The following is a 16,173-nucleotide window of genomic DNA, read 5'->3' on the forward strand; positions in this document are numbered from 1 at the left end:
GAAACATGTCTACTTACTGACAGAAACCTGTCTACTTACTGACAGAAACATGTCTACTTACTGACAGAAACTTGTCTACTTACTGACAGAAACATGTCTACTTACTGACAGAAACATATTTACTTTTGACAGAAACGTGTTCACTTCCTGACAGAAACATGTCTACTTACTGATAGAGACATATTCACTTACTGATAGAGACATATTCACTTACTGATAGAGACATATTTACTTGTTGACAGAAACGTGTTCACTTCCTGACAGAAACTTCTTTACTTACTGACAGAAACATGTCTACTTACTGACAGAAACCTGTCTACTTACTGACAGAAACTTGTTTACTTACTGAGAGAAACATGTTTACTTACTGATAGAGACATATTCACTTACTGATAGAGACATATTTACTGATAGAAACATGTTCATTTACTGATCTCTACATGTTCACTTACTGACAGAGACATATTCACTTACTGATAGAGACATATTCACTTACGGATAGAGACATGTTCACTTACGGATAGAGACATGTTCACTTACTGATAGAGACATGTTCACTTACGGATAGAGACATGTTCACTTACTGATAGAGACATATTCACTTACTGATAGAGACATGTTCACTTACTGATAGAGACATGTTCACTTACTGATAGAGACATATTTACTGATAGAGACATATTCACTTACGGATAGAGACATGTTCACTTACTGATAGAGACATATTTACTGATAGAAACATGTTCACTTACTGATAGAGACATGTTCACTTACTGATAGAGACATATTCACTTACTGATAGAGACATATTTACTTACTGATAGAGACATGTTCACTTAATGATAGAGACATATTTACTGATAGAGACATGTTCACTTACTGATAGAGACATGTTCACTTACTGATAGAGACATATTCACTTACGGATAGAGACATGTTCACTTACTGATAGAGACATATTTACTGATAGAAACATGTTCACTTGCTGATAGAGACATGTTCACTTACTGATAGAGACATCTTCACTTACTGATAGAGACATATTCACTTACTGATAGAGACATGTTCACTTACTGATAGAGACATATTCACTTACTGATAGAGACATATTTACTGATAGAAACTTGTTTACTTACTGATAGAGACATGCTCACTTACTGATAGAGACATGTTCACTTACTGATAGAGACATATTCACTTACTGATAGAGACATATTTACTGATAGAGACATGTTCACTTACTGATAGAGACATGTTCACTTACTGATAGAAGAGGTACACGGGCAATCGCCGTCACAGTCTTTATACACCGGTCTGTAAGAAAACAAAAAATGTTAACGTTACCTTTTTGCAAACTTTGATAACGTTACGCACTTGCAATTATTTTGATTTTAATTTCTACATGTACATGGAAAAGGATTATAAAAGTAAAATGAAAAAGTGGAGTCATAGTTTGAGCTAGTGTGTTATTAATTTGACCTTTTTGCACTTAAAATTTACTTACACTAGGATAAATAAGTTTTATCTGTAAGGTCAACGCAACATAAATATTACATCATATTAATACATAGTCATGTCCTCTAACAGATTGGATATATTGATTGATTCTTATTTGTTTTACGTCCCATCGAGAGTTTTTCACTCGTATCAAGACGTCACAAGCTGTAGGTGTAGTAACATAAATTTAGATCTATGCATAGGGCTTACGACTGTAGCAGTGAGGGTTCTGTGACGTGCCAACGCCTGTCACGACACGGGAACTCCCCTTCTAACGTCATATCCGAGAGACCCGTGAGTTTCTCTTCCAAATGCTGAGCGTTTGGCTAAAAAACAATCACTACCTAAATTAACGTCTTCGATTTGACGTGGCCATATCACGAGCGGGACTCGAACTCGAGACCTCCCGGTTACGAAACAAGCTCTCTACGACTGAGCTACCTGAAGTGTAATGGCAGTAGAATGAATAAATAATAACATTTTCACACTTAAAATGCGGGAAAATTGTCATCATATAGAACTTAAGTTGGAACGATAATCCTCAATGCTACGCCTGTAAGCACCATGCATGGATCAAAGAGTTCAAAAGAACATACTAGGAGCAGTGCTATTTTTTCATTACAAAAAAGTTACAAACTCTTACCACAAAATTGAAGATGGAGTTTAGAAAAGTGGTGGTTATAAATAAAATTCTTAATCATTGGCCACAATGCTAAATTTTCATACAAAATTTCGAGTAAATTGATTTAGATGTTTTTTAAGAATCGGTTTTTCTTTCGGAAATATTTATTAACCAAAGTAACGAATAGAATTGACAACATTTGGATTAGTTTCAAGTTTCTACTTCCTGTATCACAAAGTACAATATTGAAATACACTCCAAGGGGTATAAGCAATGACGATGTATTGGATAATACAAAACGTGCAGAGCTAGAGATTTTTGGTCAAAGAATTCTTCCGTTACAAAATGTAGATCTTTCAAACCCCTTTCAAAATTTGAATTGAAATGTACATTTTCAACTGGAAGGTTTAAATAATAAATGCATAATATGTTTCGACCAATGAAATAAATCGTGAATCAGTACCTAAACAGATAAATTATCCTGCGCAGTTATGCTCAAAAGCCGAGGAGGCAACTTCTTTGATTAATTTATTTGATAATAGTGGATTTTGAGGTTTAAGTGGGTCGACTTTCTTAGACTGACATTGCAATACATTTAGTATTGTTAAAGTTTGCTAAATACCTCTATGTCCTTATATTGAAAGATCCCAACGACACATTTTAAAAGAGAAAATTTCATTCGTTAGCGGGTGGTTAAAGACATTTTAATTCATAGATAAAAGTCATCATCATATAAATATTTTACTGCATAGCTCTAAAATAAAAAACGAAAACTGACCAAGTCGTGAAATGGAAATGGTGGGAAACGGTTTGCGGTCAACATAAGGTTCCCTGGTTTATGGCGACGGAAATAACTTCAAGAGATCTTGACATGAAGTCTGTTAGAGAGTTGTAATATTGCTTATATCGGAAATGTCAGTTATTGTCAGCATTACGTACAACCATTTGCACTTTATATAAGTCATAATTATTGACATTTTATGGGTAAATTGACAGACAATGCTACACGATGTCTTTGAGAAGTTCCAATCCTTCTTCACCAATAAACCGCTTCCTGTCATCACGGACACTTTCGTAAAATTCGGTTTAGAATAATCGTGTTAAGTATCAAGGGAAATGATTTATTTTTTATCTATTTGTTGTCACAAATGCATCGGATGCATCTAAAATTAGAACAGAAAAAATAAATGGAAGATTAAACAAATGATTGGTCGAAAAAAAAATTCAGTTGTGTGTCCATCATAAGAATGAATGAAATATCCTATAATTACTCTTATGAAACAAGTTGTAAATTTATATCTAGTATTCTACATTTGCTGAAATGAATTTCTAGACTCGATCTTGATTATTTACGAACATAATTTGTGGTGTTTTATTTTCTGCTATAAAAGGAAACTGCAGCTGCCGAAATTAAACAACTGAGATTATCTAGTGTGTTGCTGTGTTTCGAGAAGTTTTTTTCCCTACCGGTTTACTTTAAGAAGACATCATAATGACAATTGTCTGTAATAAGGCATTTGCCAATAACATTTGTCGGATAATCGCTTCGTGACTACAGGGAACGCGACTTTAACACTATATTCCATCAAGCGCGCGAGCATGATTGACGCTTTTATGATGTACCATAACGTGTATTTCCTTTTAACATGTTTGAGCTTCGGATGTGCTCTTTGTGTCTATTATATGACAAAAATCTTGATTTATACTACGTGCAGTGAATTATGCACTCGATGCATCGCATGGGTAGTTTACATCTCAACCCTCTTTGAAGCATTTCTATTAACAGTGTAAGTCTTGTTACTGTATAAATTGTATTTGACAACTACATGTATGATATAGTGTATTATGGAAGTCCGAGATGATGGTTTCAAATTTTGCAATTAATGAAATTGTAATTCAATAGCATTAACTGTTCGTGTATATTTTAGAAAACGTCATTACCTTCTTACTGTTTAATACTTTATTAACAATGGAACGCTATGTGAACTCTAACAACTGAACATCAATATTTTCCATTTACCTTGGGTATATTGAAAATAAAACCGTTTCAAGTACAGTCATTAGTGTGCGTGATATACTTACGGTTGGATGTCACACTCGTTGCTATAAACTACACCATTTGAGCCACAGAATCTTCCCTGTTTACAGTTTCTCGCACCAACACCTGTGATTTGGGAAGATTTTACATCTTGTGCTGTAGACACACTATTTATTGCGCTAGCAATACTAGTTCCAAGTACATTTACTGCACCAGATGTGGACGATTTAGCATTCGAAGTTCGCAAACTGCTTTGTCTGCCATTTTTGCCTAGTGCAGAATTCCCTTGACTTGAAGTAGAACGTAGAGAGTTCACCTTTCCTGTCCCACTTTTATTTCCAGAGCTCTGGAGAGGAACGCCTTCATTCCTGGGTAATGAATTGGTATTTAAATTATTGCCTTTTCCAACATCATTTCCTGGCCCCGAGTCAAATCTCTTAGCACTGCTGCCTTTTCCTACATCATTTCCGGGTCCAGCGTCATATCTATTGCCTCTTCCTACGTCATTTCCTGGACCTGAATCATATCGTTTTGAACTACTAGATTTTCGAGTGGAAGATTTTAGTCCTTTGCTTCTAGAGTCTACAGAGTCCACTTCATAACGTTTGCCTACTGATGTTACCTTTGCGTTTGATTTCAATTTTGATTTAAACGAGTTTGCTTTTCCGACGTCATTTCCTGGTCCTGAATCAAATGTTTTAGCATTTTTACCTTTTCCTACATCATTTCCGGGTCCAGCGTCATATCTATTGCCCCTTCCTACGTCATTTCCTGGACCTGAATCATATCGTGTTGAACTACTAGATTTTCGAGCGGAAGGTTTTAGTCCTTTGCTTTTAGAGTCCACGGAGTCCACTTCATAGCGTTTTCCTACTAGAGCTACCTTTGAGGTTGACTTCATTTGCGATGTAAATGTGTTTCCTCTTCCAACGTCATTTCCTGGTCCGGAGTCAAATTTATTGCCTCTTCCTACGTCATTTCCTGGACCTGAATCATATCGTTTTGAACTGCTAGATTTTCGAGTGGAAGATTTTAGTCCTTTGCTTCTAGAGTCCACGGAGTCCACTTCATAGCGTTTTCCAACTAGAGCTACCTTTGAGGTTGACTTCATTTGCGATGTAAATGCGTTTCCTCTTCCGACATCATTTCCTGGTCCAGAGTCGTAGCTCCTTGCTTTATTACCTCGTCCGACATCATTTCCAGGTCCAGAGTCAAATTTATTGCCTCTTCCTACGTCATTTCCTGGACCTGAATCATATCGTGTTGTACTACTAGATTTTCGAGCGGAAGGTTTTAGTCCTTTACTTCTAGAGTCCACGGAGTCCACTTCATAGCGTTTTCCAACTAGAGCTACCTTTGAGGTTGACTTCATTTGCGATGTAAATGTGTTTCCTCTTCCAACGTCATTTCCTGGTCCGGAGTCAAATTTATTGCCTCTTCCTACGTCATTTCCTGGACCTGAATCATATCGTTTTGAACTGCTAGATTTTCGAACAGAAGATTTTAAACCTTTGTTTCTAGAATCTATGGAGTCCACTTCATAACGTCGGCCTACAAGAGTTATCTTCGAATTTCCTCTTCCGACGTCATTTCCCGGTCCTGAATCAAACCGTTTGGAACTGCTAGATTTTCGAACAGAAGATTTTAAACCTTTGTTTCTAGAATCTACGGAGTCCACTTCATAACGTCGGCCTACAAGAGTTACCTTCGAATTTCCTCTTCCGACGTCATTTCCTGGTCCTGAATCAAATGTCTTGGCACTATTGCCTTTCCCTACATCATTCCCGGGTCCAGAGTCGTAGGTCCTTCCGTTGTTACCTCGTCCAACATCATTTCCAGGTCCAGCGTCAAATCTATTGCCTCTTCCTACGTCATTTCCTGGACCTGAATCAAAACGTTTGGAACTGCTAGATTTTCGAACAGTAGATTTTAAACCTTTGTTTCTAGAATCTACGGAGTCCACTTCATAACGTCGGCCTACAAGAGTTACCTTCGAATTTCCTCTTCCGACGTCATTTCCTGGTCCTGAATCAAATGTCTTGGCACTATTGCCTTTCCCTACATCATTCCCGGGTCCAGAGTCGTAGGTCCTTCCATTGTTACGTCGTCCAACATCATTTCCAGGTCCAGTGTCATATCTATTGCCTCTTCCTACGTCATTTCCTGGACCTGAATCAAAACGTTTGGAACTGCTAGATTTTCGAACAGAAGATTTTAAACCTTTGTTTCTAGAATCTACGGAGTCCACTTCATAACGTCGGCCTACAAGAGTTACCTTCGAATTTCCTCTTCCGACGTCATTTCCTGGTCCTGAATCAAATGTCTTGGCACTATTGCCTTTCCCTACATCATTCCCGGGTCCAGAGTCGTAGGTCCTTCCGTTGTTACCTCGTCCAACATCATTTCCAGGTCCAGTGTCATATCTATTGCCTCTTCCTACGTCATTTCCTGGACCTGAATCATATCGTGTTGTACTACTAGATTTTCGAGCGGAAAATTTTAGTCCTTTACTTCTAGGGTCTACGGAGTCCACTTCATAGCGTTTTCCTACTAGGGTTACCTTTGAAGTTGACTTCAATTGAGATGTAAATTTGTTTCCTCTTCCGACGTCATTTCCTGGCCCAGAGTCATAAGTTCTAGCTTTGGTACCTCGTCCAACATCATTTCCGGGTCCAGAGTCAAATCTATTGCCTCTTCCTACGTCATTTCCTGGACCTGAGTCATATCGTGTTGAACTACTAGATTTTCGAGCGGAAGATTTTAGTCCTTTGCTTCTAGAGTCTACGGAGTCCACTTCATAACGTTTGCCTACTGATGTTACCTTTGCGTTTGACATCAACTTTGATCTTAACATGTTTGCTTTTCCGACGTCATTTCCTGGACCGGAATCAAATCTTCTGGCTTTGTTGCCTTTTCCTACATCGTTTCCTGGTCCAGAATCGTAACGTCTTCCTTGATTACCTCGTCCAACATCATTTCCGGGTCCAGCGTCATATCTATTGCCTCTTCCTACGTCATTTCCTGGACCTGAATCATATCGTGTTGAACTACTAGATTTTCGAGTGGAAGATTTTAGTCCTTTGCTTCTAGAGTCAACGGAGTCCACTTCATAACGTTTACCAACTAGAGTTACTTTTGAGGTTGATTTCAATTGAGATGTAAATGTGTTTCCTCTTCCGACGTCATTTCCTGGTCCAGAGTCGTAGCTTCTAGCTTTATTACCTCGACCAACATCATTTCCGGGTCCAGCGTCATATCTATTACGTCTTCCTACGTCATTTCCTGGACCTGAGTCATATCGTTTGAAACTGATAGTTTTTCCAACAGAAGATTTTAGTCCTTTGCTTCTAGAGTCTATGGAGTCAACTTCGTAACGTTTGCCTACTGATGTTACCCCTGAGTTTGATTTTAACTGTGATTTAAACGTGTTTGCTTTTCCGACGTCATTCCCTGATCCGGAATCAAATTTTTTAGCATTGTTGCCTTTCCCTACATCATTTCCTGGTCCAGAGTCGTAACTTCTAGCTTTATTACCTCGTCCAACATCATTTCCGGGTCCAGCGTCATATCTATTGCCCCTTCCTACGTCATTTCCAGGACCTGAATCATATCGTCTGGAACTGCTAGATGTTTGAGAAGTGTACTTTACTCCTGTGTTTCTAGAGTCTATGGAGTCAACTTCATAACGTTTTCCCATTAAAGGTACCCTTGATTTTGGTTTCAATTGTGATGTATACGTGTTTCCTCTTCCGACATCATTTTCTGGTCCGGAATCAAATGTCCCAACAGTGTTGCCCTTCCCTACATCGTTTCCTGGTCCCGAGTCAAATCTTCTAGGTATACTACCCTTTGAAATATAGTTTCTTGAACCGATGTTATAACGGTTGGCATTATTACCTTTTTGAATATCATTCCCCGGTCCTGAGTCATATGTCCTGCCTTTTCTGGTCTTACTAATGCCATTTCTGGTATCAGATCCAGAAGAACCAAATGCGATTTTCTGGAGGGGAGATATACCAGACGAGGTTTGACTTCCCATATTTCCATTATATGACTTATTAACACTCATTCGCTGTGACGTCGTTTGAGAAGGTTTCGTGTAAGATGAAGCTGTGGATTTTGATGAATCATATCCTTGTTTAGCATTTTCTTGTGTGTAGGATGAGTAATATGTTTTCGTGGTTGAAGTAGATTTAGGTTTCCCTTGTTTTTGTACTTCAGCAGGTAGTGCTGAAACATGAGATGGTTCTGTAAGCTTGACCTCCTTTTCACTCAATTGCTCTTGAGGATTACCTTCAAGATCCAATTTTGAATATTGCACAGTGTAATGTGGTTTTGTCTTTTTTGTGCTTTTACTTGAGGCCTTTGAATTATTTTCAGGGGTTTCTGGTGTATCTTTTTCTGTGGGTTTTGTTGCACTAGCTGAATTCTTTGACGAACGCTCGCTACTGAGTGAGAACTTTCCTTTAGATGAATTAGAAATTGTGGATTTTTGACTAGAGCTGAGGGAATTTGATGACGTTATAGTATTCTTGTTTTTTATCAGTCCTAGTGCTTTTAAAAAGGATTGGCGTTGTTGTGTATTCATTTTACTGAGATTGGGGCCTTTGTATTTAATTTTAGATTTTTTAATAGGAAGCAACGTTCCGCCACTCGTCTTGCTTTTCACGGTATTTGCTGAAGATGTAGAAGTAGTGGACGACTTTTTGGCACTGTTTATTCCTCTGATGTTCTGAAGCATCTGGCGCATTTGAACATTGCTTATTTTTGGCATATCCTTGCCAATCAAAGGACTTCCTTGTGGTACAACTACAGTTTTTGTAGCCACTTGCTTTCGTTTTGACACACCATTTGACGAACTCTTTTTCTTGAATGTGTTACTTTTTAGGTTACTATACTTATACGTCTGTAACTGTTTATCTTTAAACTGCTGTAATTTTGCTTTTAAAGCTTTAAAGGCATTTGCTTTAGATCTAGGGCCAGTATTTGAATTGCTTTTCGTGGTGGAACTTGAAGTTTTCTTTCCGTCTTTTTCATCAGGTCCAGAGAGTTTTGTAACTTTTGTTCTTGTCAATGATGAAGATGATGAAAGTGAGAGAGGAGACTTCGCTTTTATACCAGCTGATGATTTCAGAGATCCCAACATAGATTTGGATAATGTTTTCTTCCCATCTTTCTCATCTGGTCCGGAAAAGGTTTTAGTTTTACGGTAGTTGCTTCTGGAAACAAATGTAGTTTTTGAGGCCGTTTTCTTTCCATCTTTTTCATCTGGTCCAGATAATTTAGAAACCCCTTTCTTTACAAGGCTTGCAGTGGACTGGCCATTGAAATTATTGATATTGATCTTTGAAGATAGGTGTTTATCAGAGGAAATTTTACGTTTGCCATTGGAAGAAAAAGACCGAGATTTTAATGTTAATTTCCCGTCTTTCTCGTCTGGTCCAGAAAAGCCTTTAGTTGGACGTTGTCCAGAGACAGCTCCATTTGCATTCTTTCTGTATGACGATTGTGATGATTTCGAGAAACTAGTCTTAGAGAATTTAGCTCCATCTTTCTCGTCGGGTCCAGACGATACAGAAGCAAATCTATAGGTTGCAACTTTGACTCCAGGTCCTTTTGGTGATTTTTTCTCATCGTAAGACGACGCTGCAGACATTTTCGATCCTTTGGATCTTCCGTGTATTTCCGTTATTTTAGTTATTTTTGTATATTTCAAGCCATTTTTCAATCCTGTTTTACCAGTATACACAGACAATTTCTTTCCTGGTCCAATTGGTTTATTTTTTTCGTCCAGCTTTGAGGCAGAAGATGATGTGCTAGAGCTAGTCCGTGTTCTTGTTGTTTTAGTAAATGTAGTAGATTTATTATTTCGACTATCTTTGACGTCACTTCTAGATGAAGAAGTGCCACCCTTTAGTAGTCCAATTGACTTCATTAATTTAGCAAGTCTAGATCTCATTACATTGGTAGAAACTTTCCCAGGTGCTGAAGGCAGGGATTTTCCGTTCTTAAAAGACCATTTCCCGCTACCTGCTGGAATTTTCATGCCAACAGGAGATCCTGAACCCACTCCATTTTTTTCGTCAGTTTTTGTTCCTACGTTAATCTTCTTGTTGCCGTCTGTAATTCTTATTGGAGTTTTCGAACCATTTTCTGGCGCAGATCCCGGAAGTGCTTGTACTCCGATACCTGAAAGAAAAATGGATGAACTCATGCAAGAGTTTTATTTCGTCAATTAAGTACTTATGTCACAAAACTCGAAATAGGGCTGACATTTCTATTTCACGAACTAAAATATATTGCATTGATTTGAAAATCGGTTTCCTTTCTACACCATGTTTTTTCATTCCATCTGCATACATTCTAAAGCATTGTCGTTGTCAACATTTGAACATTCAAGGACCCTGTTACTAGAGTTAAAAGGATTTTCATTCATAATACGGTATTACTTCCAAGAGCATTATACTGAAATCATTTTTATTGCATTCTCAATTAATTTTGTCAATCCAATTTGTCAAACTTGAAACTCCCACTAGGTATTAATTTCTGAAGGAAATATAAGATGTCACATGACCATCATCTACAAACTGTAGATCCACATTTGCCAAAGGTGATTCTCACCTGATAAATGAGAAACCTTAAAAAAAAACCAACCTTGGTGGAATATTATTTTTCTCTGGCCCCTGGGAGGATCTAACAAAATCTTTAGATATGATTTTTCTTCCTTTGAAAATTTTAATTTTTTGAGAGATTTGCTTTTCTTCAAGGATTTTAATCTTTCCTTTTGATGATTTATTTTCTAATTTAGGGGTTGCAAAAATGTCAGTTTGGAAAGCGCAAAATGCAGACAATAAAATTTTTAACCATCAAATCTAGTTTGCTCAGCAGTTATTTTTTTTAAAACAACGGAATTAGGAAACTGATCTTTCTTTTCAATCTCTGATATCTCACTAGAAATATGTTAATTAAAAGAAGTCACATTTCAAAATTACCGTTTAAATCGCATTGTCCAACCAAGTTAAGCCACCCCCCCCCCCCCAAAAAAAAACAACAAACAAAAAAAAAAACAAAAAAAAAACAAACAAAAAACACAAGGTCAAAAACACAACTTAAAATACAAAAGCCTATAGTGTGTTTGATGCAACCAGACACATGGTATAGTGTGCCGGTGATTAACATTCTGTTCGCTTTGACACTAAGCCTCCAGATAAAATCATACATGGTTTTTTTTGTGTTAATGTTATGCGAGAAAGATTTGTAGACATTCCATTGCAAATATTTGAATTGATCATAACATGATTTTATAGCAGAAAATCAATATTTAATAGCCATTAGTAGAAATAGTAAGTTATCACAACATTTCACATTATTCAATAAGGTGTCTGTTTCTGAAAGAACAAGTGTTACAGTGATGGAGATGGATTATTTACAAACGATATTAAATTTTCTTCATGTACTTAATTGTGTTCAGCGAGATCCACCTTTCAATAAAAGCATGATGATTATCAAGAATTTAAAACATTCTTTATCAACTTCAATGAATTCCTTTGGATATCTACTTTTCTCAAGGCACAATACATGTATATTCTGTTTGTGATGATATTTTTTCGACTGTTCCTTAGAAAACCACACCAAGATTTCTGAAGCATAAACTACCCGAACTAATTCAAACCAACACAGAATAGTTTGTCATTAATTTCGTATCTCATTAATTAAATGTTCATTGTATAATAAATGACAGAGAAGATATGCAAGTGATGTCGAAATATTACAGTACGATTTTAAACATATATAATATTTCACATTTGAAACATTTTAGTAAATTGACATGGTCTTTTACTACTATAATTTTTTCATTAATCATAACTTTATAAGTTAATATCAAATGCGTATACCTAGATTTCTTCTAGAATGAATGAAATTTTGAATACCTTACCTATTATAACGAAACAATATGATATTAATTTGATCCAATTCATATCCCCCGAAATAAACAATCAACCATTGATTGTATTCTAAAATATCTTCTTCTGCTCACTCTTCGGAATAAAACTTGACCAGCCACTCTGTCCCAAACAGCTAGCTGGCTTTACCAAATGAACTGGGAACTGACCACTTCCATAGAACACAAAACCTATCTGTGTTTAGAGGTGAACTCGTCATATGTATTGCAAATATAAATAGCCGGTAGTTATATTTTCCATTGTCAGGACAAAAAAAGTCATTAACAGTCTAGCGACGGGTCGCAAAGAAATGCATAGGCATAACATGTCAACGGGTAATAAAAATGTTGTAGTTTTGATGGGAATAAATTTGTTGTTCTCGCATAGTAATAATTAATTTGCATATCACTCAGACCAGGAGATTGTAGGAAGTCAAACAGTTCATTCATTTTGAGAATATCTGTAGAGAGCAAACTGAAAGGGAGAAATTGAAATAAATATAAGGCTGAATTAGGAATCGGATCCTTTGGTTCCAGTAATTTTCTTAAACTACCCAATAAATTTTATGTCACTGTGTTTTGTCATGATATATAATCTTAGCCACTGTGTGGTTTATTACTTTTTGATATTTATCATATTCCCCGGAATAACAATTTACCAATTTACCAAGCGATTGGGATCCGGGTTAGAATAAGTCCTCAGTACCTGTTGCTTGTCGTAAGAGGCGACTAAATGGGGCGGTCCTTCGGATGAGACCGCAAAAACCGAGGTTCCGTGTCACATCAGGTGTGGCACGATAAAGGTCCCTCCCTGCTCAAAGGCCGTAAGCGCCGAACATAGGCCTATATTTTGCAGCCCTTCACCGGCAATGGTGACGTCTCCATATGAATGAAAGATTCTCGAGAGGGATGTTAAACAATATTCAATCAATCCAGGGCCGTAAATTAACCTTCAATTTGGAGGAGGCAGGAAATTAGGCGGGGGTCTGGGGGCCGCCCAGGCCCCCAGACGCTGAGCACATTTTGTGCACACTGAACACGTTTCGTGCAAAATCCTTGATTCTAGGGCCTTCTAAGATGTTACTTGACTAACTCATTCTAAAAGAAAGATTTGGAATGCTTTTTAAGGGAGGTATCATGTTCTTAGTTATTGGAAACAACATAAATTCTAATGAACTTTAAATTTTAATTTTTTTGGCTCAAAAGTTGGAGGAGGCAGCTGCCTCCTCCGCCTCCATGTAATTTACGGCCCTGCAATCAATCAATCAACTTCTATTGCCAGGAATTTTTATGTCCCCGTTTGAAAAGAGGGAGTAAATTGTATATTATTTTGCACCGTTGGTCAGTAGACCAAGTCCTGTCCGCTCAATATATAAAGAATCCTTTGCTTGACAGTTACCAAACTTGGTACAGTGGTTGTCCCTAAAGAGTAGATGATTTCTATTGGTTTTCAAGTCACAAGGTCAAAGGTCAAACTGGACATAGTAAGATATTGTATTATCAAAATCTTGAAAATGCTTTGCTCGACAGACTTCAAACTTGGTATACTGGTTCTACCCAATATGTAGATGACCCATATCAACCTTGAGATCACAAGATTGAAAGCCAATGGTCAAACTGGACATTATAAAATATTGGCCACTCAATATCTTGATCACTATTTGCTTGACAGAAATAAAACATGGCACACTGACTTCTGTAAAGACGTAGAGGATCCTTATTGATTTTGAGGTCACAAGATCAAAGGTGAAACAGGGTATATCAATAAGATATTGTCTGCTCAATATGTTGAGAACACTTTCCCTGACAGACACTTAGTTCACTGGTTCTACATAAAGAATGTCAACTTTATCCAAAGAAACCTTTGCTTGACAGTTACAAAACTTTGTATATGTGTTGCTCCGAGAGAATAATGTGTATGTCGATAAAGTTGATGCTGTTGGTCCTGTTTGTGCATGTGTTGGTGTGCGTGTCGATAAGTTTCATGTTTCTGGTCTTGTTTTTGAATGTGTTAATGTCGATAGAGTTGATGCTTTTGATTCTGTTTGTGCACGTGTTGATGAGCGTGTTGGGAAATATCGGTTAACTCTGCACTATAGCAGAATGTATAATGAAGAAAATAAGTGTTGTCGGTGTAGGACGTTTTGATAACAGTATCAATAGTATATTTCTATCATTAACAAATCCTTTTAGGTTAGCATCCTGTGCATGATGGAGCATTTACGCGTTTTGTGAGTATGGGGTTACAGTGTTAATTTCTCTTTGTGAGCAAAAGAAATTCAGTGGATAGGATTAGAGTAGTCAAATTTTAAATGCTTCAAATTGAACTAAGTATTTCACGAGGTGCCCCCTGCCTGCCAACGACGTCTTTATATCGACAGCTGGGCCCGCCAGACGTAGTCCGTCTCCATTTTAACCTACTACAGTGGTCTGTTATCCATTTGACCTCCATACGCATGTCCGAAAGTCTCGAAAAGTAGTATTTGTGATCTGATATATGACATATCGATAGTTATTAATGCAATATCAAAAAAGTCTGCCAAAGAAGTCAACCGCACGCAAGGCACGAGAGGGACACGGCGATTAGATTATTTGTTATTTACTGTTGAAATGATGAATTCTGTGAGAGAAAAATATAATGTTTGGTTTATTTATTGATCTTGTCGTAATTGTGGTTCTGGGTTGGTTAAAAAAAGAAGGGTGTGTTTTATATGATGTGGTATTTTGTTTGGCTAACACATGGTATGATATTTCTGCAAGTAGAATGAATGAGATGTGATAAACCGTTTCTCATTCTATATTTCTCAAATGAATCAAGATCATGTTTAACCTTGCACTTACTAATGATAAGTACCAACCACACATCTTAAAATTTAATTTGATCTTCACATCAATAATTCCTCAAACGCTGTTTGGAGAATTGCGTATTTTATCTGCAGGACAATATAGGTATATGTGTCTTGTCACCTTTACAATATTTCTAATAAAAAGAGGGTTTTTTTTTTTTCATCTAAGAGAATCATTTCAAGAGAATTGAGCGGGGCACGTTAGTAAATAACATTTCGGATATTTGATTGCTTACATGTATCATAGCATGAACATAAAATGAATTGAATATTCTTTTTAATATTAGGAAAGGGTAATACAAGCTCTCACATACTTTATATGAATTGTGTGTGTGTGTGTGGGGGGGGGGGGGATCAGTGATTCGATACGCAAGGGATTGTCCTGCGTATGATCAATCTTTAAATCTAGGCAGGCTACTGACGAACAAGTTGATGCTACAAAAGTTTAACAGTCTCGTTTAAAGTCAGCTGTTCGCAAATTGTATGGTCGATATAATGATCTAGTTTGCCAATATAACCTATCATTTAGTCAAATGCTGTCTGACGTGTTTCATACCGATTGTTAGGCCGTTCTTGGCGATCTGATTTTGACTACGGGTTACTCCGTGTATCCGGTCGACAGGGGATGCTTACTCCTCCTAGGCACCTGATCCCACCTCTGGTGTGTCCAGTATCAAAGTTGGTTTTTGCCCAACGTTCTGTTCAGTATTCCTTATACGAGTTATGAGATTTATCACTGTTCGTTATCTTCACCTTTGATACAACACATTCATTATTAAAGACAAAAATGTTCCCTTTTCTTTATTACGAAGGATACATAAGTATTCAATATTTATCTTCCGTAAGTTTTCCCTAATACGAAGATAAATATCATCTTTGTAAAGTTTTCCAACACCTACAATAGAATAGCCATCTATACTGTGATATTCTGTGCAGATAAATAGCTACAGGGTCATCCGTTTCTCTTCTGATCAATGGCAAATTCACAACATGCCTTTGATATAAAGTTACACCAGTTTCCCCCACATATACATTTTTGTTGCATGTTTTAAAAAGAAACTTCATAAACTACATTACTGGATTTTTAATTGAATTCTTAATATGATATTTTTACCGTTATAGTCCTAAAAAAAATGGTTAGTTTTAATGACGTATTGACATAAAACACACTTCTTAGCACCACACGGCTCGCACAAGTCGTTGACAAGCGATGTTTGTTGTTTTTTGA

This window comes from Ostrea edulis, chromosome 3, assembly GCF_947568905.1.
Source record: "Ostrea edulis chromosome 3, xbOstEdul1.1, whole genome shotgun sequence".
NCBI classification, from domain to species: domain Eukaryota; kingdom Metazoa; phylum Mollusca; class Bivalvia; order Ostreida; family Ostreidae; genus Ostrea; species Ostrea edulis.